This window comes from Ascaphus truei, chromosome 5 (genome assembly GCF_040206685.1).
Source record: "Ascaphus truei isolate aAscTru1 chromosome 5, aAscTru1.hap1, whole genome shotgun sequence".
Taxonomy (NCBI): Eukaryota; Metazoa; Chordata; class Amphibia; order Anura; family Ascaphidae; genus Ascaphus; species Ascaphus truei.
The window spans coordinates 24,001-51,399 of record NC_134487.1 but is presented as its reverse complement, the minus strand read 5'-3'; the positions used below and the strand labels follow the sequence as shown (position 1 = coordinate 51,399).

At 43.5% G+C, this 27,399-nt stretch overlaps 1 long non-coding RNA gene across 8 annotated transcripts in view; it reads left to right on the top strand.

Annotated features, from left to right (window-relative positions):
* The window catches only part of LOC142494773 (uncharacterized), a 55,922-nt gene extending 28,968 nt beyond the window's left edge, over window positions 1-26,954 (top strand). For 5 of the 8 annotated variants that reach the window (XR_012801581.1, XR_012801574.1, XR_012801576.1 and 2 more), the window contains 14 exons: window positions 1,116-1,219; window positions 2,452-2,556; window positions 4,956-5,075; window positions 6,495-6,590; window positions 8,033-8,136; window positions 9,361-9,471; window positions 11,880-11,999; window positions 13,021-13,116; window positions 14,559-14,670; window positions 18,288-18,407; window positions 19,394-19,491; window positions 21,056-21,166; window positions 24,479-24,590; window positions 25,953-26,954. This is a non-coding gene — a long non-coding RNA (uncharacterized LOC142494773). The remainder of the gene's footprint in view (window positions 1-1,115; window positions 1,220-2,451; window positions 2,557-4,955; window positions 5,076-6,494; window positions 6,591-8,032; window positions 8,137-9,360; window positions 9,472-11,879; window positions 12,000-13,020; window positions 13,117-14,558; window positions 14,671-18,287; window positions 18,408-19,393; window positions 19,492-21,055; window positions 21,167-24,478; window positions 24,591-25,952) is intronic. The other 3 variants (XR_012801579.1, XR_012801580.1, XR_012801578.1) reach the window with 3 other exon arrangements.
* Window positions 26,955-27,399: the final 445 nt, after the last annotated feature.

Genomic DNA, 27,399 nt, shown 5'->3' with positions numbered 1-27,399 from the left:
ATGCATACACTGACATCTGGCATACCTACACACACCCCAGGGCCACTTCCTTCCCCTGATGTCAGGGAGAGGATGGGCATGCAGAGTGCAGTAAGTCTCCACGTTACTCTGGCCAACAGTCTTGGCCTACCTCCAGCATCTGTCACCCACAACATCTGTTCCCTCCTTGTAAAGTGCTGAACTATCTCACCTGGGTCAGTGCTATAGCTGATCACAGTGCCCGATCAGGATGTCACTGTGACAGGCAGCAGTGCAGATTGACCGGTCAATCAATGCAGTGCCGCAACATATGCACTAAATGAGATTTCCGTGCCCCCAGTCAGGTTACTCCCTGGGCAGTGACCCTGCTCACACCCTCCCCTAGTTCCACCTCTGATCACAATTATCTCTCTTGGAGAGTGTAGCAAATTGGAGTTGGGGGAATCTCACCTCTGCCATGCATGGTCACAATCTGGGCACAGGACCCAAATAGTGGGCAATGTGGCACTTCTTACAGTAGAGAATAAGTAACTTTATTCTTTACTTGTGTATTAAGGACCTTATTTGCATTAAATTCAGTCCACATGGGACCAAGACTTTCTGGCTTACTGAACAAAGTGGAATTGTTTCGTAGAGGGTGGAGAATTGTATTTTATCTGAAATTACCCCCTCTGCACAAAATACAAACAATTATACCCATACAAGTACCTTGTGGAAGTTGTTGCCCTCTATCTTCCTGTGGTCTCTCCCTGTTTCTCACCGTGCCTCCTCCCATTTCCTTGCACCTCTGCGTCTCCGCATATATCCCTATACTCAGAGCCGGCTCCGGTCAGTGACATGGGATGCCCAAATATGAGCATACCCATATATGGGCATCCATGCCACTGACCGGAGCCCGCTCTGTTGCGGATATGGAGAGAGACTGGGAGATTTACATCCCCTTATAATTCATATGGTGCATAGTACCGGCACGTATTGTTTTACCGGTACTGTGTACCTTCCTACTTTCACACTGGTACAGTATATGCTGCAGTGGGACTGAGAGGGATATATTGGTAACACATAGTCATTGTTGGGGGAATTCAATCCATTTTGAAAATAGTAATGAAATGTTTTTTACTTTTCTTTTTTTTCAGTAATGAAGAATGAAACATTTCTGTTAAAATTGAATTGGAGGTGAACTGGATTCATCATCAACTCTGCACCAGTGTGAATTGATGTTCTTTAATGTTCTGATAAGGTACATGCAACATCTCTTCCTCAACCCCTGCACCACTCTCTGCCTCTTGCCTCTCTCTCTCCACCTCCCTGCTAAGCGTATTAACCCATCTAATGTAATCCACATTCCATGTCTCACTTTACTCTTCACTTCTCACGTGCCCTCTGGAATGACTGCTCTCTGACTAACAAGGTCTATTTGTACATGACCTCTTCTGCTCTCATCCACCACCTCTCATTCCCCTCACCCCTGTCCTACTCGATACCTCAGCTTAATTGAACTCTCTCCTCTGACATCTACCCTTATCTCTAACCTCTCCTCACTTTCTGCTTAAACTAACTATCTTGTTAACTTTTACAATGCTATCATCTCCTCCTCCCTCCTCCTCCTTCCTCCTCCCTCCTCCATTATATATATACCCCTTCTAGGCTCTGACACACTCATCCCTCTAAGGCCATGATTATCATGGGCACATGCTTGGTCGTCCACAGTGCGTGCGAGCGATGCAGAGCCGCCTCGGACCTCAGTGCAGGGATTGCTGCATACCCCCAGCATCTGTCACCCACAAACAATACACACACTAATACTCCCCACAATACACACTATAATACCTCCTCAATACTAATCTCCCCAATAATATTATAGCTCCAAACACAATATACACAACACCCTTACACAAGATACACAATCTAGTACTCTCCTCTGCACCTCTACACACAATATAATACTCCCACACACACAATATACACACTACCCTCCTACCCCCATAAAATACAACCAATAATACACACACACTTTGTGGATGTTGGGACCAGCTCCCGGCATGCACCAGTGAAAGAGAGAGGCCCGCAGAAGCTCGGAAGAACTCCCTCCATCCGTGCCTTCCTCCGTTTCACATCTTCTCCCTGTCTCTCTCCCTCCCTTTCCTTGCATCTCCCTGCGTCTTTACGTATACCCAGTCAGTGACGGCTCTGGTCACGTGATGCCTTAATATGGGCTTATCCATATATGTTCATCCACGTCACTAATGTGATGCCCGCACTGTTGCGGAGCTGGTACTTACGACGGGCACTTATTGTTTTATCAGTACTGCGTACCTGACTCTACCGGCCTACTTTCAACACTAGTACAATATGTGCTTCACTACGAGTGAGTGGGGAATATTGGCATCACACAGTCACTGTTGAATATGCCATTCAATCCATTTTGAAAATAGTAATGCAATGTGGTTTTGTTTTGTTTGCTTTTTGCAGTAATGAAGAATGGAAAAGTTATATTAAATTGGAGGGGGACTAGATTCAGCATTTCATCATGAACTCTGCACTTGTGAGAATTTAACTTCTTGAATACCCTGACAGGTACACGCAACATTAAGACTATAATCTGCTGTGCAAGCTTTCGTGCTATACCTCCCCCTCAGGTTTTGATTTATACATTTGCTGCCTCAATTCATGTCCTCTAATATTTGAAAGCTCTCTCCTAGCATTTTCTCTTTACCACAGAACGTCATCCCAATGTAACCTCTCTCTTGTTCTTTCTGCTTGCTGTTTCCTCACTCCTCTGTTAAACTTTTCTAATTTCTCTAACTTCCACACTCCTGCTTTTATCCACATGTTCTCCTCTTTCCTTCCCCTACCTTTGCATGTGTCTACACACTGCACCATTTGTACAGACCTCTATTGCAGCTATTTCTGCACTGCTCAATGAAAAGCACTCTTTAATATCCTATTCTCTGTGCCCCCTCTCTCTGCGCCCCCTCTTTTGGCGCCTCCTCTCTCTGCGCCCCCTCTCTCTGCGCCTATCTGTCTCATTCTCTCTACGTCCCTCTCTCTCTACATAGAGCTATCTCTGTCTCTCTCTACACCTATCTCTGTGTCTCCTTCTATGTTTGCTGATGTGTGGGATATCTCTTATAATCTTGAACCTGCTCATATACACATCGGGCCTCCCTGCCTCTGCCTCCCTGCTAAGAGTGTTAACCTATCTAATGTAATCCACATTCCTTTCCTTACTTTTCTCTTCCCTTCTCCTATGCCATCTGGAATGTCCGTTCTCTGACTAACAAGGCTCTAGTTGTACATGACCTCTTCTGCTCTCATCATTCACAATCAGTCATTCCCCTCACCCCATCTTACCTGTCCCACTGATTTGCCTCTGCTTAATTAAACTCTCCTCTGACATCTACTCTAACCTCTCTGCTCTCTCTCTCTTTCCGCTTAAACTAACAATCTTATTAACTCTTACAATGCTATCCTCCTATCTATATGCCCCCTCTAGGCTCTGACACACTTGTCCCTCTAGCCCACACCCTTGGCTAAATTCCCAAACATGTTCATCACACTTCCACTCGCTGTTCTTAATGCCTATGAAGGAAATCACACAATTGATATTTGATTTTTCTACAGTAAAAATGTCTCCAGTCCTGTATAAAGCTGCTCTCTGTGGCCAAACCACACTACTTTTTTTTCACATTCATCAACACTCAAATTTAATTTACGCTATCTTTTTTTCCCTGTATTTGACTCCCTCCACTAACCTTCTCCTCACACTTGCCATCCTTCCTTCACTTCTCCTCAAGCATTTGACTACTTCAGAGGCAAGGTGGATGCCACCCACAAGGAGATTCCTTCTGTCCCTTCCCCCTTCTCTCCTTCTACCTAATTCTCCTTCTGCATTTGACTCCTTTTCTTCTCTTACAGAGCTGGAAGCTAATCATCTTCTCTTCTCCCTCTACCACATGCCCTCTAGATCGTATCCCCTCACACCTTACTGCATCTCTTAGTCCCCACTCTCACCCACATCTTCAATTCCTCCCTATTCTCTGGCTCTTTACCCTCTTACTTTAAGCCTGTAGTGGTCACCCTTTTCTCAGAAACAACCTACACCCTATGTGCCTTACTAACTACCGCCCTGTATCCCTCCTGCTGTTTGTCTCCTAATTGCTAGAATGTCAACATTCTTAAATCACATTCCCTCCTGGATCCTTTACAACCTGCCCTTCGTACAGCTCGTTCTACAGACTGTGCTTAAAGCAAATTCCCAAGGTCACTTTTCCCTACTAATCCTACTTGATCTATCTGCTGCGTTTTGATGCTCTCAATCACTCTCCTCCTTCATATTCTAAACTCTCTCTTGGTATCCGTAACACAGTTCTATCCTGGTTTTCATCATAACTTTCCTGTCACACATTCTCCATCTCTGTTGCTAACATGTCTTCGTCTTCTATTGATCTGTCTGTGGGTATACATCAGGGCTCTGTTCTGAGATCTCTCTTTCTCTCTACATACTATCATTTGGTGACCTCATCAACTCTTTGTGACAATCCTATAAATAACAAATACAAATATCAGGTCATGGGAATAAGTGATTTGGACATAAAAGTAACATTTCGGAAGTGTGGACAACTAATACATCTTGTAGATTGCCTTTACAGTGTGATGTCATTGATTCAGTAGATTGTGTGCAGACCAGGACTGCAGTACAGTGTCACTCACATGGATGACTTGCGTGGTAGAAGCTCAAGAACAAGGATGTCAAACTCCAGTCCTCGAGGGCAGCAAACAGGCCAGGTTTTCAGGATATCCCTACTGAAAACCTGGCCTGTTTGGGACCCTCGAGGACTGGAGTTTGACATGCATGCTCTAGAAGGAGCACAGCTGTGGGTGGGAGGTGGATTTGCTTTGCATCAAATGGTTTGGAGCAAGGTTTATTGTATGTATTATCATAATAACAATGCAATGCTTAACTTTTATTTCAGGAGGGATGACTGCAGAACAGAAGTGAATATTGAAGCCATGTGTTCCTTTTCTTGCAAAAGAGAAAATTTGAAGGACAGTTGAAGAGAAGGAAAATTACTACACAGAGACAGATAAGCAATGTGTATATTTCTCATTTACCATTTAGTATTTGTCGTTTTATTGACTCCACACAATCCGGCTGCTACGGGTTTCACATTGAATATTTTCATCTCTACTCTACCCCTTCCTGTGATCTGAACCATGCAAGTTTTCGTTGATTCAATACATCATGAGTAGAGGGTGGCTACAGTATGAAGTAAAGACCCAAGGACCACATCTACTACCATTCATAACAAGAACATGTGCAGTAGCGCACAGCTGCAGTTCTATGTGATTGTTATGAAAGGTTGAGGTGGTTCAATTCTATGAATCTGGAGTGGGATGGATCCTGTTTGCATCATATGGTTTCATCTACTGCACCGACACACTTTATTCGAGCAAATACCCAGTATGTACCTGGCAGATACCTGGAATGCGCCACTCCTCACCTCTGACAAGCCCCGTTGCCTTTGCCTTCCCAGCCTGGGTTCATGCCTGGCTGATGGGCGGCTGATCTGTTAAATGATAATGATTAGGATTTAATAGGCTGCAATGCTTCGCGTGTCTACCAGATGTCATAAATTCATGTATTGTAATGCAGTATATATATATATACTGTGCAGTATTGCAGCCAGCGGGAATAAAATGCTTCAATCCCTGCTTGGAAAATAACTCAATGCACTCGGGCAGAAAACAGTCACAAACCTCAATACACCCGGGTATACCCGAATTCGTGGGACTAGCCAAGCTCGAATAAAGTGTGTCGCCAGTGTAGGCCAGTAGATTATATAACTCTCAGTACAGGTTACACATGGCATCAGTATTAGTGATTTAAAGAGGAGGAAAGCTTCAATGTGGAGAACAAAGCCAAGTAATGTTGAAGTTACTCCTTTTACCATTTACTTGGTCAGTCTGTACTGTCTACTCTCCACACAGCTGCTAAGGATCTTCCATTTTAAATACTTTCACCTCCTATTCTGCACTGCTTTGCTGCCCATTATTCAGAGATGCGTTCCAGTCATGTTTAGCACTCTGAATCTCTCTGCAGTCATTGGTTCAGCACATCATGGGTAGAGCATGGCTACAGATACAGCAAGCTATTATTATTTTACCGGCTGATCACCCATAATATTGCATTAAAACATAGAATATCACTTAATTTCCAAAAGATTCAGTGATGCTGATAATGCAGAATCTCACAACATTTCCCATCATAATGCCATAATGCACAAGTGGGAGAAATAATCCTTGCTATATCTGTACATTGTGTGACGTATTACCTCAATGACCAATGAGAGCAAGTACATCTTCTGTATAGAGCGGCTGTGTTATGATGCAGTTATTGATCATCATTGACATAATCACAAGAATCTTATGCAAAGGGAAATTGTCCGCAGCGAAGTGAGATTTCAGCCCCCAAACGTCTGTAATATTAATGCAATGTCTTACTTTTGTTGCAGTGAACACTGAAGAGACGGATCTACTACAACACTGTACAGGATGAGCATACGCTACAAGCAGCAAAATGATCTTGCAGTTGACAGTATGTTGTTCTGGTAATGTGCACAATTATTATTTATGGGCTACACACCACAGTGCTGGACATATTCTGTTAACTTCAACTCTACTCCTAACATGGAGATGTCTTCCTGGTGTTACTGATTCAGTACATCATATGCACAGTGTGGTTATGATATGATGGATTGATTTAATGAACCCACCAACCAATGATGACATCTGCATCATCTTCTGTAAAGTGCAGCTACAGCATGATATTATCAGCATTTGGTGCGGTATAATCAGAGGTATCTATGTGCTTTTGTGCCTGTTTTAAGTCCTCCAGCTTAACGCCCCTACACCTCCCACTACACAGGCATACTTACTTATGCATACACTGACATCTGGCATACCTACACACACCCCAGGGCCACTTCCTTCCCCTGATGTCAGGGAGAGGATGGGCATGCAGAGTGCAGTAAGTCTCCACGTTACTCTGGCCAACAGTCTTGGCCTACCTCCAGCATCTGTCACCCACAACATCTGTTCCCTCCTTGTAAAGTGCTGAACTATCTCACCTGGGTCAGTGCTATAGCTGATCACAGTGCCCGATCAGGATGTCACTGTGACAGGCAGCAGTGCAGATTGACCGGTCAATCAATGCAGTGCCGCAACATATGCACTAAATGAGATTTCCGTGCCCCCAGTCAGGTTACTCCCTGGGCAGTGACCCTGCTCACACCCTCCCCTAGTTCCACCTCTGATCACAATTATCTCTTGGAGAGTGTAGCAAATTGGAGTTGGGGGAATCTCACCTCTGCCATGCATGGTCACAATCTGGGCACAGGACCCAAATAGTGGGCAATGTGGCACTTCTTACAGTAGAGAATAAGTAACTTTATTCTTTACTTGTGTATTAAGGACCTTATTTGCATTAAATTCAGTCCACATGGGACCAAGACTTTCTGGCTTACTGAACAAAGTGGAATTGTTTCGTAGAGGGTGGAGAATTGTATTTTATCTGAAATTACCCCCTCTGCACAAAATACAAACAATTATACCCATACAAGTACCTTGTGGAAGTTGTTGCCCTCTATCTTCCTGTGGTCTCTCCCTGTTTCTCACCGTGCCTCCTCCCATTTCCTTGCACCTCTGCGTCTCCGCATATATCCCTATACTCAGAGCCGGCTCCGGTCAGTGACATGGGATGCCCAAATATGAGCATACCCATATATGGGCATCCATGCCACTGACCGGAGCCCGCTCTGTTGCGGATATGGAGAGAGACTGGGAGATTTACATCCCCTTATAATTCATATGGTGCATAGTACCGGCACGTATTGTTTTACCGGTACTGTGTACCTTCCTATTTTCACACTGGTACAGTATATGCTGCAGTGGGACTGAGAGGGATATATTGGTAACACATAGTCATTGTTGGGGGAATTCAATCCATTTTGAAAATAGTAATGAAATGTTTTTTACTTTTCTTTTTTTTCAGTAATGAAGAATGAAACATTTCTGTTAAAATTGAATTGGAGGTGAACTGGATTCATCATCAACTCTGCACCAGTGTGAATTGATGTTCTTTAATGTTCTGATAAGGTACATGCAACATCTCTTCCTCAACCCCTGCACCACTCTCTGCCTCTTGCCTCTCTCTCTCCACCTCCCTGCTAAGCGTATTAACCCATCTAATGTAATCCACATTCCATGTCTCACTTTACTCTTCACTTCTCACGTGCCCTCTGGAATGACTGCTCTCTGACTAACAAGGTCTATTTGTACATGACCTCTTCTGCTCTCATCCACCACCTCTCATTCCCCTCACCCTGTCCTACTCGATACCTCAGCTTAATTGAACTCTCTCCTCTGACATCTACCCTTATCTCTAACCTCTCCTCACTTTCTGCTTAAACTAACTATCTTGTTAACTTTTACAATGCTATCATCTCCTCCTCCCTCCTCCTCCTCCCTCCTCCATCATATATATGCCCCTTCTAGGCTCTGACACACTCATCCCTCTAAGGCCATGATTATCATGGGCACATGCTTGGTCATCCACAGTGTGTGCGAGCGATGCAGAGCCGCCTCGGACCTCAGTGCAGGGATTGCTGCATACCCCCAGCATCTGTCACCCACAAACAATACACACACTAATACTCCCCACAATACACACTATAATACCTCCTCAATACTAATCTCCCCAATAATATTATAGCTCCAAACACAATATACACAACACCCTTACACAAGATACACAATCTAGTACTCTCCTCTGCACCTCTACACACAATATAATACTCCCACACACACAATATACACACTACCCTCCTACCCCCATAAAATACAACCAATAATACACACACACTTTGTGGATGTTGGGACCAGCTCCCGGCATGCACCAGTGAAAGAGAGAGGCCCGCAGAAGCTCGGAAGAACTCCCTCCATCCGTGCCTTCCTCCGTTTCACATCTTCTCCCTGTCTCTCTCCCTCCCTTTCCTTGCATCTCCCTGCGTCTTTACGTATACCCAGTCAGTGACGGCTCTGGTCACGTGATGCCTTAATATGGGCTTATCCATATATGTTCATCCACGTCACTAATGTGATGCCCGCACTGTTGCGGAGCTGGTACTTACGACGGGCACTTATTGTTTTATCAGTACTGCGTACCTGACTCTACCGGCCTACTTTCAACACTAGTACAATATGTGCTTCACTACGAGTGAGTGGGGAATATTGGCATCACACAGTCACTGTTGAATATGCCATTCAATCCATTTTGAAAATAGTAATGCAATGTGGTTTTGTTTTGTTTGCTTTTTGCAGTAATGAAGAATGGAAAAGTTATATTAAAATTAAATTGGAGGGGGACTAGATTCAGCATTTCATCATGAACTCTGCACTTGTGAGAATTTAACTTCTTGAATACCCTGACAGGTACACGCAACATTAAGACTATAATCTGCTGTGCAAGCTTTCGTGCTATACCTCCCCCTCAGGTTTTGATTTATACATTTGCTCCCTCAATTCATGTCCTCTAATATTTGAAAGCTCTCTCCTAGCATTTTCTCTTTACCACAGAACGTCATCCCAATGTAACCTCTCTCTTGTTCTTTCTGCTTGTTGTTTCCTCACTCCTCTGTTAAACTTTTCTAATTTCTCTAACTTCCACACTCCTGCTTTTATCCACATGTTCTCCTCTTTCCTTCCCCTACCTTTGCATGTGTCTACACACTGCACCATTTGTACAGACCTCTATTGCAGCTATTTCTGCACTGCTCAATGAAAAGCACTCTTTAATATCCTATTCTCTGTGCCCCCTCTCTCTGCGCCCCCTCTCTCTCTGCGCCCCCTCTTTTGGCGCCTCCTCTCTCTGCGCCCCCTCTCTCTGCGCCTATCTGTCTCATTCTCTCTACGTCCCTCTCTCTCTACATAGAGCTATCTCTGTCTCTCTCTACACCTATCTCTGTGTCTCCTTCTATGTTTGCTGATGTGTGGGATATCTCTTATAATCTTGAACCTGCTCATATACACATCGGGCCTCCCTGCCTCTGCCTCCCTGCTAAGAGTGTTAACCTATCTAATGTAATCCACATTCCTTTCCTTACTTTTCTCTTCCCTTCTCCTATGCCATCTGGAATGTCCGTTCTCTGACTAACAAGGCTCTAGTTGTACATGACCTCTTCTGCTCTCATCATTCACAATCAGTCATTCCCCTCACCCCATCTTACCTGTCCCACTGATTTTCCTCTGCTTAATTAAACTCTCCTCTGACATCTACTCTAACCTCTCTCTCTCTTTCCGCTTAAACTAACAATCTTATTAACTCTTACAATGCTATCCTCCTATCTATATGCCCCCTCTAGGCTCTGACACACTTGTCCCTCTAGCCCACACCCTTGGCTAAATTCCCAAACATGTTCATCACACTTCCACTCGCTGTTCTTAATGCCTATGAAGGAAATCACACAATTGATATTTGATTTTTCTACAGTAAAAATGTCTCCAGTCCTGTATAAAGCTGCTCTCTGGGGCCAAACCACACTACTTTTTTTTCACATTCATCAACACTCAAATTTAATTTACGCTGTCTTTTTTTCCCTGTATTTGACTCCCTCCACTAACCTTCTCCTCACACTTGCCATCCTTCCTTCACTTCTCCTCAAGCATTTGACTACTTCAGAGGCAAGGTGGATGCCACCCACAAGGAGATTCCTTCTGTCCCTTCCCCCTTCTCTCCTTCTACCTAATTCTCCTTCTGCATTTGACTCCTTTTCTTCTCTTACAGAGCTGGAAGCTAATCATCTTCTCTTCTCCCTCTACCACATGCCCTCTAGATCGTATCCCCTCACACCTTACTGCATCTCTTAGTCCCCACTCTCACCCACATCTTCAATTCCTCCCTATTCTCTGGCTCTTTACCCTCTTACTTTAAGCCTGTAGTGGTCACCCTTTTCTCAGAAACAACCTACACCCTATGTGCCTTACTAACTACCGCCCTGTATCCCTCCTGCTGTTTGTCTCCTAATTGCTAGAATGTCAACATTCTTAAATCACATTCCCTCCTGGATCCTTTACAACCTGCCTTTCGTACAGCTCGTTCTACAGACTGTGCTTAAAGCAAATTCCCAAGGTCACTTTTCCCTACTAATCCTACTTGATCTATCTGCTGCGTTTGATGCTCTCAATCACTCTCCTCCTTCATATTCTAAACTCTCTCTTGGTATCCGTAACACAGTTCTATCCTGGTTTTCATCATAACTTTCCTGTCACACATTCTCCATCTCTGTTGCTAACATGTCTTTGTCTTCTATTGATCTGTCTGTGGGTATACATCAGGGCTCTGTTCTGAGATCTCTCTTTCTCTCTACATACTATCATTTGGTGACCTCATCAACTCTTTGTGACAATCCTATAAATAACAAATACAAATATCAGGTCATGGGAATAAGTGATTTGGACATAAAAGTAACATTTCGGAAGTGTGGACAACTAATACATCTTGTAGATTGCCTTTACAGTGTGATGTCATTGATTCAGTAGATTGTGTGCAGACCAGGACTGCAGTACAGTGTCACTCACATGGATGACTTGCGTGGTAGAAGCTCAAGAACAAGGATGTCAAACTCCAGTCCTCGAGGGCAGCAAACAGGCCAGGTTTTCAGGATATCCCTACTGAAAACCTGGCCTGTTTGGGACCCTCGAGGACTGGAGTTTGACATGCATGCTCTAGAAGGAGCACAGCTGTGGGTGGGAGGTGGATTTGCTTTGCATCAAATGGTTTGGAGCAAGGTTTATTGTATGTATTATCATAATAACAATGCAATGCTTAACTTTTATTTCAGGAGGGATGACTGCAGAACAGAAGTGAATATTGAAGCCATGTGTTCCTTTTCTTGCAAAAGAGAAAATTTGAAGGACAGTTGAAGAGAAGGAAAATTACTACACAGAGACAGATAAGCAATGTGTATATTTCTCATTTACCATTTAGTATTTGTCGTTTTATTGACTCCACACAATCCGGCTGCTACGGGTTTCACATTGAATATTTTCATCTCTACTCTACCCCTTCCTGTGATCTGAACCATGCAAGTTTTCGTTGATTCAATACATCATGAGTAGAGGGTGGCTACAGTATGAAGTAAAGACCCAAGGACCACATCTACTACCATTCATAACAAGAACATGTGCAGTAGCGCACAGCTGCAGTTCTATGTGATTGTTGATGAAAGGTTGAGGTGGTTCAATTCTATGAATCTGGAGTGGGATGGATCCTGTTTGCATCATATGGTTTCATCTAGGCCAGTAGATTATATAACTCTCAGTACAGGTTACACATGGCATCAGTATTAGTGATTTAAAGAGGAGGAAAGCTTCAATGTGGAGAACAAAGCCAAGTAATGTTGAAGTTACTCCTTTTACCATTTACTTGGTCAGTCTGTACTGTCTACTCTCCACACAGCTGCTAAGGATCTTCCATTTTAAATACTTTCACCTCCTATTCTGCACTGCTTTGCTGCCCATTATTCAGAGATGCGTTCCAGTCATGTTTAGCACTCTGAATCTCTCTGCAGTCATTGGTTCAGCACATCATGGGTAGAGCATGGCTACAGATACAGCAAGCTATTATTATTTTACCGGCTGATCACCCATAATATTGCATTAAAACATAGAATATCACTTAATTTCCAAAAGATTCAGTGATGCTGATAATGCAGAATCTCACAACATTTCCCATCATAATGCCATAATGCACAAGTGGGAGAAATAATCCTTGCTATATCTGTACATTGTGTGACGTATTACCTCAATGACCAATGAGAGCAAGTACATCTTCTGTATAGAGCGGCTGTGTTATGATGCAGTTATTGATCATCATTGACATAATCACAAGAATCTTATGCAAAGGGAAATTGTCCGCAGCGAAGTGAGATTTCAGCCCCCAAACGTCTGTAATATTAATGCAATGTCTTACTTTTGTTGCAGTGAACACTGAAGAGACGGATCTACTACAACACTGTACAGGATGAGCATACGCTACAAGCAGCAAAATGATCTTGCAGTTGACAGTATGTTGTTCTGGTAATGTGCACAATTATTATTTATGGGCTACACACCACAGTGCTGGACATATTCTGTTAACTTCAACTCTACTCCTAACATGGAGATGTCTTCCTGGTGTTACTGATTCAGTACATCATATGCACAGTGTGGTTATGATATGATGGATTGATTTAATGAACCCACCAACCAATGATGACATCTGCATCATCTTCTGTAAAGTGCAGCTACAGCATGATATTATCAGCATTTGGTGCGGTATAATCAGAGGTATCTATGTGCTTTTGTGCCTGTTTTAAGTCCTCCAGCTTAACGCCCCTACACCTCCCACTACACAGGCATACTTACTTATGCATACACTGACATCTGGCATACCTACACACACCCCAGGGCCACTTCCTTCCCCTGATGTCAGGGAGAGGATGGGCATGCAGAGTGCAGTAAGTCTCCACGTTACTCTGGCCAACAGTCTTGGCCTACCTCCAGCATCTGTCACCCACAACATCTGTTCCCTCCTTGTAAAGTGCTGAACTATCTCACCTGGGTCAGTGCTATAGCTGATCACAGTGCCCGATCAGGATGTCACTGTGACAGGCAGCAGTGCAGATTGACCGGTCAATCAATGCAGTGCCGCAACATATGCACTAAATGAGATTTCCGTGCCCCCAGTCAGGTTACTCCCTGGGCAGTGACCCTGCTCACACCCTCCCCTAGTTCCACCTCTGATCACAATTATCTCTCTTGGAGAGTGTAGCAAATTGGAGTTGGGGGAATCTCACCTCTGCCATGCATGGTCACAATCTGGGCACAGGACCCAAATAGTGGGCAATGTGGCACTTCTTACAGTAGAGAATAAGTAACTTTATTCTTTACTTGTGTATTAAGGACCTTATTTGCATTAAATTCAGTCCACATGGGACCAAGACTTTCTGGCTTACTGAACAAAGTGGAATTGTTTCGTAGAGGGTGGAGAATTGTATTTTATCTGAAATTACCCCCTCTGCACAAAATACAAACAATTATACCCATACAAGTACCTTGTGGAAGTTGTTGCCCTCTATCTTCCTGTGGTCTCTCCCTGTTTCTCACCGTGCCTCCTCCCATTTCCTTGCACCTCTGCGTCTCCGCATATATCCCTATACTCAGAGCCGGCTCCGGTCAGTGACATGGGATGCCCAAATATGAGCATACCCATATATGGGCATCCATGCCACTGACCGGAGCCCGCTCTGTTGCGGATATGGAGAGAGACTGGGAGATTTACATCCCCTTATAATTCATATGGTGCATAGTACCGGCACGTATTGTTTTACCGGTACTGTGTACCTTCTTACTTTCACACTGGTACAGTATGTGCTGCAGTGGGACTGAGAGGGATATATTGGTAACACATAGTCATTGGTGGGGGAATTCAATCCATTTTGAAAATAGTAATGCATTGTTTTTTACTTTTTTTTTTGCAGTAATGAAGAATGAAAAAGTTCTGTTAAAATTGAATTGGACGTGAACTGGATTCAGCATTTCATCATCAACTCTGCACCAGTGTGAATTGACGTTCTTTAATGTTCTGACAAGGTACATGCAACATCTCTTCCTCTACCCCTACACCACCCTCTGCCTCTTGCCTCTCTCTCCACCTCCCTGCTAAGCGTATTAACCCATCTAATGTAATCCACATTCCTTGTCTCACTTTACTCTTCCCTTCTCACGTGCCCTCTGGAATGTCTGCTCTACGACTAACATGGTCTATTTGTACATGACCTCTTCTGCTCTCATCATCCACCACTTCTCATTCCCCTCACCCCTGTCCTACTCGATACCTCAGCTTAATTGAACTCTCTCCTCTGACATCTACCCTTATCTCTAACCTCTCCTCACTTTCTGCTTAAACTAACTATCTTGTTAACTCTTACAATGCTATCATCTCCTCCTCCCTCCTCCTCCATCATCTATATGCCCCTTCTAGGCTCTGACACACTCATCCCTCTAAGGCCGTGATTATCATGGGCACACGCTTGGTCGTCCACAGTGCGTGCGAGCGATGCAGGGCTTCCCCGTCGCCTCGGACCTCAGTGCGGGGATTGCTGGAGCGACAGGCATGCGCTAACTTTGCCTTCTGTTGCGTGCTTACTATAGACGCAGCCTAACCCATGCATTGGTTTAATTCACAAGCACGCTCTCATCACACTTCATCACATCACACTGCTGCTCTTAACACCTATGGAGGAAATCTCACAGTCTGATTTTCTACACTAAACCTTTGTCCTGTTCTGTAAAACTCTGCTCCTTTTTTTAAGGTCAAACACTACTTTTTCCTCACTCATCAACACTCCAATTTCATTCACACTGTCTTCTATGTATTTGAGTCCCACCACTGACTTTCTCCTCCCACTTAACATCCATCCTTTATTTCTCCTCAAGCCTTTGCTCACTTGAGGCAAGGTGGATGCCATCCACAAGTAGATTCGTTCTCTCCCTTCCCCCTCTCTCTTTTTCTATCTAGATCTCATTGCACTCTTGACTCCTTTTCTCCTGTCACAAAGCTGGAACCTGATCTTCTCTTCTCCCTCTACCACATGCCCTCTCAATCCTATATTCTCACTCTCACCCACATCTTCAATTCCTCCATATCCTTTGGCTCTTTCAACTCTTCCTTTTAAGCATGCAGTGGTCACCCCTATTCTCAAAAATAACCTTGACCTTGTGTGAATTTCTAACTATCGCCCTGTATCCGTCCTACCATTTGCCTCCTAATTGCTAGAACGTCTTGTGATCTCCCGTTTGATCAACATTCTTAAATCACATGCTCCTCTGGGCCCTTCACAATCTGCCTTTCCCAATGTAACCAATTATGTACATAAAGAAAATTCCCAAGGTCCATTTTACTTACTAATCCTGCTTGATCTCTCTTCTGCTTTTGATACTGTCAATCACTCTTCTCATTCATATTCTAAACTCTTTCTTCGTATCCGCAGCAAACTTATATCCTGGTTTTCATCATACTTCTCCATCACACATTCTCCATCTCTGTTGCTAACGTGTCTTTGTCTCCTGTTGTTTTGTCTGTTGGTATACCTCAGGACTCTGTTCTGGGACCTCTCTCACTACATACTATCACTAGTTGACCTTATCAACTATTTTGGCCCTTGATATCATCTCTATGCAGATGATACACACCTATCCACCCTACCGTCACTCCTGCAATTTAGTTCCTAGTTTCGGGTGGCCTCCTGGCTATATCCTCCATGGATGACACTCTTCTGCCTTAAACCTAATGTCTAAAACTGAGCTCCTCATATTTCCCCCTAAATCTGGCCTAATATCACCTTTCTCCATCGCAGTAAACAGTACTACCATCATCCTGTCATGAAAGCACATTGCCTAGGAGTAACATTTGACTCTTCCCTTTCCATCTTCATTCACGACACTGGCTAAAGTTTGTCGATTCTTCTCTGTAATATTTCCAAGATTTGCCCTTTTCTCTGTCAATCTACTGCTAAAACGCCAATGCATGCCCTTATCGTATGGGTTAACATACTGCTAACAGGGCTCCCTGCTTCACAACTTTCTCATTTGCAATCTATCCAAAACTCTGCTGCTTGAATAATTTCCCTTTCTCCCACAACAGTATCTGCTCATCTCCTCCTCCTCCTTAAATCCCTCTCCTTGCTTCCCATCAAGTTTCAGATCACCTACAAAGTTCTCCTCCTTACCTTTTTGTTAAGGTTCTCTATTAGTGGTGTACCGAGTACCCGGCGTTACCCGACACATTTCCAGCTACCCGGACATTACTCGAAACCGGCCACTGAGAAGCGGACTTGGCCGGGTAATACCCGGCGTCGGGTAATGTCAGGGCAGCTGGAAATAATCTTTTATACTTACCTTTCCTAAGACATCTAGGATCAGCAGCAGCAGTCCTCTGATGTTGGCAGCATCAGAGGTGTCTTCACCTGGCGGGGGGAGCTGCAGGAATCACTTCCACAGCACCGAAGCAGGTAAGCTGTGTCTGTGAGCCTGCAGCTCCCCCGCCGGCTGAAGACACCACAGATGCTGCCACCGTCACAGGACTGCTGCTGATCCTAGATGTCACCGCCACCCGGAAGGTAAGTGCCAAACCGTGTACCCGACCGGGTAGAACCTTTCATTTTGGCCGGGTACCCGTTACCCATTTTTTTATAGTTGAGGACCCAGTCCAACACTATTCTCTATTCATCTGCTCCTTCCTACATATCATCTTTGGTCTCGTTATGCCCTTCCTCGTCTCCTAAGCTCTACTAATAACTGTCTCCATTATACTTCTTACACCTCTACTGCGCACTCGCTCTCTTGCCTGAAACCCTTTCCCATCAATTTACCTGTGAAACTCACACACACTCAGTATATGCCAACATACCCTCTTCCACCCACATTTAAGATCAACCTTAAAATTCACAACTTAAATGAAGCATTTCAATAGCTTTTACTCGTTGCTACTGTCACTCATTCAGTCACTAACTATTGTTCCCAAGAAGTGCTTTATACTACAAGTACCCACCATTAAGGACAAGCATTGTCATCTACTGCACTTGTTCCCCCACCTGTTGTCTCTCTGTAAGTCTCCTTACATTTCTCTTAGATTGTAAACTACCCAGGACAGGGATTTACTTTCCTATTGTCTGTTTTTGTTTGTTGAACTTATTGTATAATAATTTCCTGTACTTTTTGGTCTCTCTTGTAAAGCGCTGAGTACACAATGGGTGGTATATAAATAGAGATATTTGCAGAGTCTAGAGACAAGGCACACGTGTATAGGTAGCTACAGTTTATCCGGGACCGTATGCATCCTTGAAGTGCCTGTCCCAGTTATTTTCTATTGATTGCAATGTAGGAGTGTCTGTCCTGTCTTATTTTTTTTATTATTATTATTATTATTATATATACAAAGATATATACAAAGATTGTTTCCTGTCGTTAGCATGACATTGTGTGACACAGTGTGATGTCATTGATTCAGTAGATTGTGTGCAGACCGGGACTGCAGTACAGTTTCACTGACATGAATAACTTGTGTGGTAGAAGCTCTAGAAGGAGCACAGCTGTGGGAGGGAGGTGGATTTGCTTTGTATCACATGGTTTGGAGCAAGGTTCATTGTATGTATCGTCAATAATAATTATAATAATAATAATGCAATGCTTAACTTTTTTATTTCAAGAGGAAAGACTGCAGAACAGAAGTGAATATTGAAGCCATGTGTTCATTTTCTTGCAAAATAGAAAATTGAAGGACAGTTGAAGAGGAGGAAAATGACTACACAGAGACAGATAAGCAATGTGTATATTTCTCATTTAGTATTTGTCGTTTTATTGACTCCAAAAAATCCGGCTGCTAAGGGTTTCGCATTGGACATATTCACCTCTACTCCACCCCTTCCTGTGATCTGTACCATGCAGATTTTTGTTGATTCAATACATCATGAATAGAGTGTGGCTACAGTATGAAGTACTGACCCAAGGACCACATCTACTACCATTCATAACAAGAACATGTGCAGTAGCGCACTGCTGCAGTTCTATGTTATTGCTATGAAAGGTTGAGGTGGTGCAATCATATGAATCTTGAGTGGGAGGGATCCTGTTTGCATCATTTAATTTGATCTAGGCCAGTAGAGTATATAACTCTCAGTACAGGTTACATATGGCATCAGTATTAGTGATTTAAAGAACAGAAAAACAGGAGTGGAGAACAAAACCAAGTAATGTTGAAGTTACTACTTTTTACTATTTACTTGGTCAGTCTGTACTGTCTACTCCCCACACAGCTGCTAAGGGTTTCCATTTGAGATACATTCACCTTCTACTCTGCACTACTGTGCTACCCTCTATTCAGAGATGAGTTCAAGTCATGTTTACCACTCTAAATCGCTCTGCAGTCATTGATTCAGCACATCATGGGTAGAGCATGGCTATAGATACAGCAAGCTTTATTTTACCCTAATATTGCATTAAAAAATAGAATATCACTCAGTTTCCTACAGATTTACTGATGCTGATAATGCAGAATCTCACCCTCCCATCATAATACACCAGAGGAAGAAATAATCCTTGCTATATATGTACATTGTGTGACATATTGCCTCCATGACCATTGATGGCAAATACATATTCTGTATAGAGCAGCTGTGTTATGATGTAGTTGTTATTGATCATCATTGAGATATAATCACAAGAATCTTATGCAAAGGGAAACTGTCATTAGCATAGTGGGATTTCAGCCCCCAAACTTCTGTAATATTAATGCAATGTCTTACTTTTATTGCAGTGAACACCGAAGAGACGGATCTACTACAACACTGCACAGGACAAGAGTATACACTACAAGCAGCAAAATGATCATGCAGTTGACAATATGTTGTTCTGGTAATGTGCACAATTATTATGTATGGGCTCCACACCACAGTGCTGGACATATTTTGTTAACTTCAACACTACCCCTACCATGGAGATGTCTTCCTGTGATTGGTGTTACTGATTCAGTACATCATATGCACAGTGTGGCTATTATATGATGGATTGATTTAATGAACCCACCAAACACTGATGACATCTGTATCATCTTCTGTAAAGTGCATCTACAGCAGGATATTATCAGCATTTGGGGTGATATAATCAGAGGCATCTATGTGCTTTTGTGCTGGGTAAAGTCCTCCAGCTGAACCGCCCCCCGCCCCCCACCCCCCTACACCTCCTGCCACACAGGCAAACTTACTTACACACACAGCACACTTACTTATGCACACTGACACTTGGCATACCTACACACACACACCCCACAGCCACTGGCATGCATGCAGAGTCCTGGGCATGCAGGATGGGCATGCAGAGTACAGAATATCTCCACCTTGCTCTGGCCCGTACTCTTGGCCTACCCCCAGCATCTGTCACCCACAACCTCTGTTCCCTCCCTGTAAATTGCTGCACTAACACACCTTGGTCAGCGCTGCAACCGATCACAGCACCGGATCATGTCACTGTGATAGGAAGCAGTGCTAATTGACCGGTCAATCAATGCCACGTGGCAACATACGCACCAAAAGAGATTTCCATGCCCCCTGACAGGCTACTCCCTGGGCAGTGACCCTGCTCATCTTCCACCTCTGATCACAATATTCTCTCTTGGAGAGTGTAGCAAATTGGAGTTGGGGGAATTTCACCTCTGCAGTGCATGTAGAGTCCTGTATGCAGAGTACAGAAAGTCTCCACCTTAGTCTGGCCCGTACTCTTGGCCTACCCACAGCATCTGTCACCCACAAATAATACATACACTAATACTCCCCACAATACACACTTTAATACCTCCTCAATAATAATCTCCCCAATAATATTATAGTCTTAAACACAATATACACAATACCCCCTAACACAAGATACCCAATCTAACACTCTCCTCTGCACCTCAACATAATATACACACTATAATACCCTACACACAATATAATACTCCCACACACACACACAATATACACACTATCCTCCTACCGCCATAAAACACAACCAATAATACACACACACTTTGTGGATGTTGGGACCAGCTCCTTGCATGCACCAGTGAAAGAGAGAGGCCTGCCATCAGTGCCTCCCTCCGTTTCCCATCTTCTCCCTGTCTCCCTCCCTTTCTTTGCATCTCCCTGCATCTTTGCGTATACCCAGTCAGTGACGGCTCCGGTCACGTGATGCCTTAATATGGGCTTATCCATATATCTGTTGCAGAGATGGAGAGAGACCTGGAGATTTTACATTTCCTTATAATTCATATTGGTACTTAGTACGGGCACTTATTGTTTTATCAGTACTGGGTACCTGACCGTACTGGCCTACGAGTGAGAAGGCAATATTGGCATCACACAGTTACTGTTGAATATGTCATTCAATCCATTTTGAAAATATTAATGCAATGTGGTTTTGTTTTGTTTGCTTTTTGCAGTAATGAAGAATGAAAAAGTTATATTAAAATTAAATTGGAGGGGAACTGGATTCAGCATTTCTTCATGAACTCTGCACTTGTGAGCATTGACCTTCTTGAGTGCCCTGACAGGTACACGCAACTTTAAGACTATAATCTTCATCAACTGCTGTGCAAGCTTTCGTGCTATACCTCCCCCTCCGGTTTTGATTTATACATTTGCTCTCTCAATTCATGTCCTCTAATATCTGGAGGCTCTCTCCTAGCATTTCTCTCTACCACAGCACGTCATCCCAATGTAACCTCTCTCTTGTTCTTTCTGTTTACTGTTTCCTCACTCCTCTGTAAAACTTTTCTAATTTCTCTAACTTCCACACTCCTGCTTTTATCCACATGTTCTATACACTTTCCTTCCCCTACCTTTGCATGTGTCTACACAAAGCACCATTTGTACAGACCTCTATTGCAGCTATTTCTGCACTGCTCAATGAAATGCACTCCTGCACATCCTATTCTCTTCCACCTTCCCTCATTCTCTACGCCCCCCTCTCAAAGCCCCCTCTCTCTATGTCTCCTCTCTCTACGCCTATCTGTCTCATTCTCTTGACGCCCTTCTCTCTCTACATATCCCTATCTCTGTCTCTCTCTACACCTATCTCTGTGTCTCCTTCTATGCTCGCTGATGTTGGGGGATATCTCTTATAATCTTGGACCGGCTCATATACACATCAGGCCTCCCTACTAAGAGTGTTAACCTATCTAATGTAATCCACATTCCTTTCCTTACTTTTCTCTTCCCTTCTCCTGTGCCCTCTGGAATGTCCACTCTTACTAACAAGGCTCTAGTTGTACATAACCTCTTCTGCTCTCATCAGTCACAATCAGTCATTCCCCTCACCGCATCTTACCTGTCCCACTGATTTGCCTCTGCTTAATTAAACTCTCCTCTGACATCTACTCTAACCTCTCTTCTCTCTTCTCTCTCTTTCTTTCTGCTTAAACTAACAATCTTATTAACTCTTACAATGCTATCCTCCTATCTATATGCCCCCTATAGGCTCTGACACACTCATCCCTCTAACCCACACCTTTGGCTAAATTCCCAAACACACTCATCACACTTCCACTCGCTGTTCTTAATACCTACGGAGGAAATCTCACACTTTGTTTGATTTTTCTACAGTAAAAATGTCTCCTGTCCTGTATAAAGCTGCTCTCTAGGGCTAAATACACTACTTTTTTCCACACTCATCAACACTCAAATTTAATTTACGCTGTTTTTTTTCTCTGTATTTGACTCCCTCCACTGACCTTCTCCTCCCACTTGCCATCCTTCCTTCACTTCTCCTCAAGCATTTGACTACTTCAGAGGCAAGGTGGATGCCACCCAAAAGGAGATTCCTTCTGTCCCTTCCCCCTTCTCTCCTTCTACCCAAATCTCCTTCTGCACTTGACTCCTTTTCTTCTCTTACAGAGCTGGAAGCTAATCATCTTCTATTCTCCCTCTACCACATGCCCTCTAGATCGTATCCCCTCACACCTTACTGCATCTCTTAGTCCCCACTCTCACCCACATCTTCAATTTCTCCCTATTCTCTGGATTTTTGCCCTCTTACTTTAAGCCTGTAGCGGTCACCCTTTTGTCAGAAACAAACTACACCCTATGTGCCTTACTAACTACCGCTCTGTATCCCTCATGCTGTTTGCCTTCTAATTGCTAGTGTCAACATTCTTAAATCACATGCCCTCCTGGATCCTTTACAACCTGCCTTTCGTACAGCACGTTCTACAGACTGTGCTTAAAGCTAATTCCCAAGGTTTTTCCCTACTAATCCTACTTGATCTATCGGCTGCGTTTGATGCTCTCAATCACTCTCCTCCTTCATATTCTAAACTCTCTCTTGGTATCAGTAACAAAGTTCTATCCTGGTTTTCATCATAACTTTCCTGTCACACATTCTCCATCTCTGTTGCTAACATGTCTTCGTCTTCTATTGATCTGTCTGTGGGTATACATCAGGGCTCTGTTCTGAGATCTCTCTTTCTCTCTACATACTATCATTTGGTGACTTCATCAATGCTTTTGGCCTTAGATATAATCTCTATGCGGATGATACACACACAAATCTATCCACCCCTGTTCTCACTCCTGCAATCCAGTCCCTACTCTTGGGTTGTCTCCTGGCTATATGCTCATGGATGGCACTCCACTGCCTTAAACTTAATGTCTAACACTGGGCTCATATTATCCCCTTTCTCCATCACAGTAAACAGTACTACCATCTATCTTGTCATCAAACATGTTGCATAGGAGTAACATTTGGCTCTTCAATTCCATCTCCATTCACATGCACGGCTATGGGTAAAATGTGTTGCCTCTTTCTCTGTAATATTGCCAAGATCTTCCCTTTCCCCTCTCAACCTACTGCTAAAACTCCAATGTATACTGTTATCCTATAGGTTATTTTAACATACTACTAACAGGCCTCCATGCTTCACAACTTTCTCCTATGCAAAACTCTGCTGCTTGAATTATCTCACTTTCTCCCACAACAGTCTCTGCTCATCTCCTTAAATCCCTGTCCTGGCATCCCATCAAGTTTTTGTATCACCTACAAAGTTCTCCTCCTTACCTTTTTGTTAAGGCTCTCCATTAATCTGCTCCTTCTTGCATATCATCTTTGATCTCTCGTTATGCCCTTGCTTGTCTCTTGCACTATAACCATAACTGTCTCCTGTAAACTTCTTTCACCTCTACTGTTCTCTCACTTGCCTGAAACCATTTTCCATCACTGCACCGTACATGTGAAACTTCCTCACACTCAGTATATGCCAACATAACCTCTTCCACCCACATGTAAGACCAATCTTAAAATTCACGACTTAAATCAAGCATTTAAAAAACTTTGACTCGTGGCTACTGTCCCACACCCACAGTCACTGCTAACAACTATTGTTCCCAAGATGTGCTTTCTACTAATTGTACCCACCATTAAGGACAAGCATTGTCATCTACTGCACTTCTTCCCCCAACTGCTGCCTCTCTTTAAGTCTTCTAACATTTCTATTAGATTGTAAAGTTCCCAGGGCAAGGATTTACTTTCCTATAATCTGTTTTTATTTGTCGCACTTATTTTTTAATTATTTTTCCCCTCTCCCCTAATGATATACATATAGGTTTTCCTGTCATTTGCATGACAGAGTTATTATGGTTAACTATTGCATCATGTAGACTGCCTTTTCAGTGTGATGTAATTGATTCAGTACTTTGTGTGCAGACTGTGACTGCAGTACAGTGTCACGAACATTAATGACTTGTGTGGTAGAAGCTCTAGAAGGAACACAGCTATGGGAGGGAGGTGGATTTACTTTGGATCACATGGTTTGGCGCAAGGTTCATTGTATGTATGATCATAACCATGCAATGCTTAACTTTTATTTCAGGAGGGAAGAACAGTGAATATTGAAGCCATGTGTTTCTTTTCTGTCAGAAGAGAAATTTTGAAAGACAGTTGAAGAGGAGGAAAATGACTACACAGAGACAGATAAGCAATGTGTATATTTCTCATTTAGTATTTGTCGTTTTGTTGACTCCACACAATCCAGCTGCTAAGGGTTTCGCATTGGACATATTCCCCTCTACTCTACCCTTCCTGTGATCTGTACCATGCAGGTTTTTGTTGATTCAATACATCATGAGTAGAGTGTGGCTGCTGTATGAAGTATTGACCCAAGGACCACATCTACTACCATTCATAACAAGAACATGTGCAGTAGCGCACTGCTGTAGTTCTATGTGTTTTATTAAAGGTTGAAGTGGTGCAATCATATGAATCTGGAGTGGGATGAATCCTGTTTGCATCATATGGTTTCATCTAGGCCAGTAGAGTATATCTCTCAGTACAGGTTACACATGGCATCAGTAGTAGTGATTTAAAGAACAGAAAAAACAAGAGAAACTTCAATGTTGATAACAAAGCCAAGTAATGTTGAAGATACTCCTTTAACTATTTATTTGATCAGTCTGTACTGTCTACTCCCCACACAGCTACTAAGTCTTCCATTTGAGATACATTCACCTCCTACTCTGCACTGCTGTTCTGTCCTCTATTCAGAGATGAGTTCCAGTCATGTTTACCACTCTGAATCACTCTGCAGTCATTGATTCAGCACATCATGGGTAGAGCATGGCTACAGATACAGTAAGCTTTATTTTACCGGCTGATCATCCATAATATTGCATTAAAACATAGAATATTACTCAGTTTCCAAAAGATTCAGTGATGCTAATAATGCAGAATCTTACAACACATCCCATCATAATGCACCAGAGGAAGAAATAATCCTTGCTACACTACCGACACGTTTTATTGAAGCACGGCTAGCACCGCAAGCCGGGGGGTGCCCCGGCGTGCTAGCCGCACTCCCTCAGCGTGCCGCGCATCACCGATGCACGGTCACGCGTCATCGGGTGCCTGCGCCCCCTGCACGCGCGTCCAGGGCTCCCCGAGGGAGCACTGGTGTCCCGCGATGTGGGGGACAGCGGCAGGGGGTTCCGGGGGACCCCGACGGACCCGGCAGCGGAAGGGAGAAAGCCCCGATCGGAGGGCGCTGCTTCGGCGTGCGCCCGGCACCCTCCGGCGCGCGCCAGGTTACTGCTGCGGCCAAGAACGGGCAAATGCTCGAATAAACTCGGCCGCAGCAGTATATCTGTACATTGTGTGACGTTTGGCCTCCATGACCATTGATAGCAAATACATATTTTGTATTGAGCGGCTGTGTTATGATGTAGTTGTTATTGATCATCATTGAGATATAATCACAAGAATCTTATGCAAAGGGAAAATGTCTGCAGCATAGTGGGATTTCAGCTCCCAAACTTCTGTAATATTAATGCAATGTCTTACTTTTATTGCAGTGAACACTGAAGAGACGGATCTACGACAACACTGCACAGGACAAGAGCAAACACTACAAGCAGCAAAATGATCTTGCAGTTGCAAGTATGTTCTGTAATGTGCACAATTATTATTTATGGGCTACACACCACAGTGCTGGACATATTCTGTTAACTTCTACCCCTACCATGGAGATGTCTTCCTGTGATTGATTCAGTACATCATATGCACAGTGTGGCTATGATATGATGGATGGATTTAATGAACCCACCACCCACTGACATCTGCATCATCTTCTGTAAAGTGCAGCAGGATATTATCAGCATTTGGGGTGGTATAATCTGGGGCATCTATGTGCTTTTGTGCCTGGATAAGTTCCTCCAGCTGAACCACCCCCCTATACCTGCCACACAGGCATACTTACAGAGCACACTTACTTATGCACACTGACACTTGGAATACACACACACACACACACACACAGACACTGTCATGCATGCAGTGTCCTGTATGCAGAGTACAGAAAGTCTCCACCTTACTCTGGCCCGTACTCATGGCCTATCCCCAGCATCTGTCATCCACAACCTCTGTTCCCTCCCTGTAAAGTGCTGCACTAACACACCTGGGTCAGCGCTGCAGCTGATCACAGTGCCGGATCATGATGTCAATGGGATAGGCAGCAGAGCTGATTGACAAGTCAATCAATGCAGCTCCGCAATATATGCACCAAAAGAGATTTCTGTACCCCCTGTCAGGCTACTCCCTGGGCAGCGACCCTTCTCACCCCTCTCATTCCACCTCTGATCACAATAATCTCTCTTGGAGTGTGTAGCAAATTGGAGTTGGGGGAATCTCACCTCTGTAGTGCATGGTCACAATCTGGGCACTGTACCCAAATATTGGGCAATGTGGCACGTCTTACAGTAGAGAATAGAATAAGTAACTATATTCTTTACTTGTGTATTAAGGAACTTATTTGCAATAAAAATTCAGTCCACCTGGGACCAAGACTTTCTGGTTTTCTGAACAAAGTGGAATTGTTTTCCTATAATTTTATATTCTCTGAAATGTAACATCACAATAAAGTACTCCTATTTTTTTCCTTTGTGCTTTTTTATGGACTATTCCTTTATGTATTTCACTTAATGGGACTAATTACCTTACGATTAGATTTCACTTGTATTTTCTTGGGTTACTCTTTGGAATTTCTCTCTGTGTTCATTTATACTATCTTATTTAGAGCAGTCTTTGCCATTGGACCCCATTTCTTGCCAGAGAGATCTGTAACACAGAGTATTGAAGAGAGTACAGAACAGTGGTGAAGTAGATTTTTATGCTTCTAGGCAGCCTCCCTTCTCACCATGTATTCTGCCCCCGACGGTCTCTTGCACTGCTCCCTCCTACACCCACTCTCCTCACTCTTCCCTCCCCTCCCCGCTATCACTCAATGACCCCCTCTCATTCAAT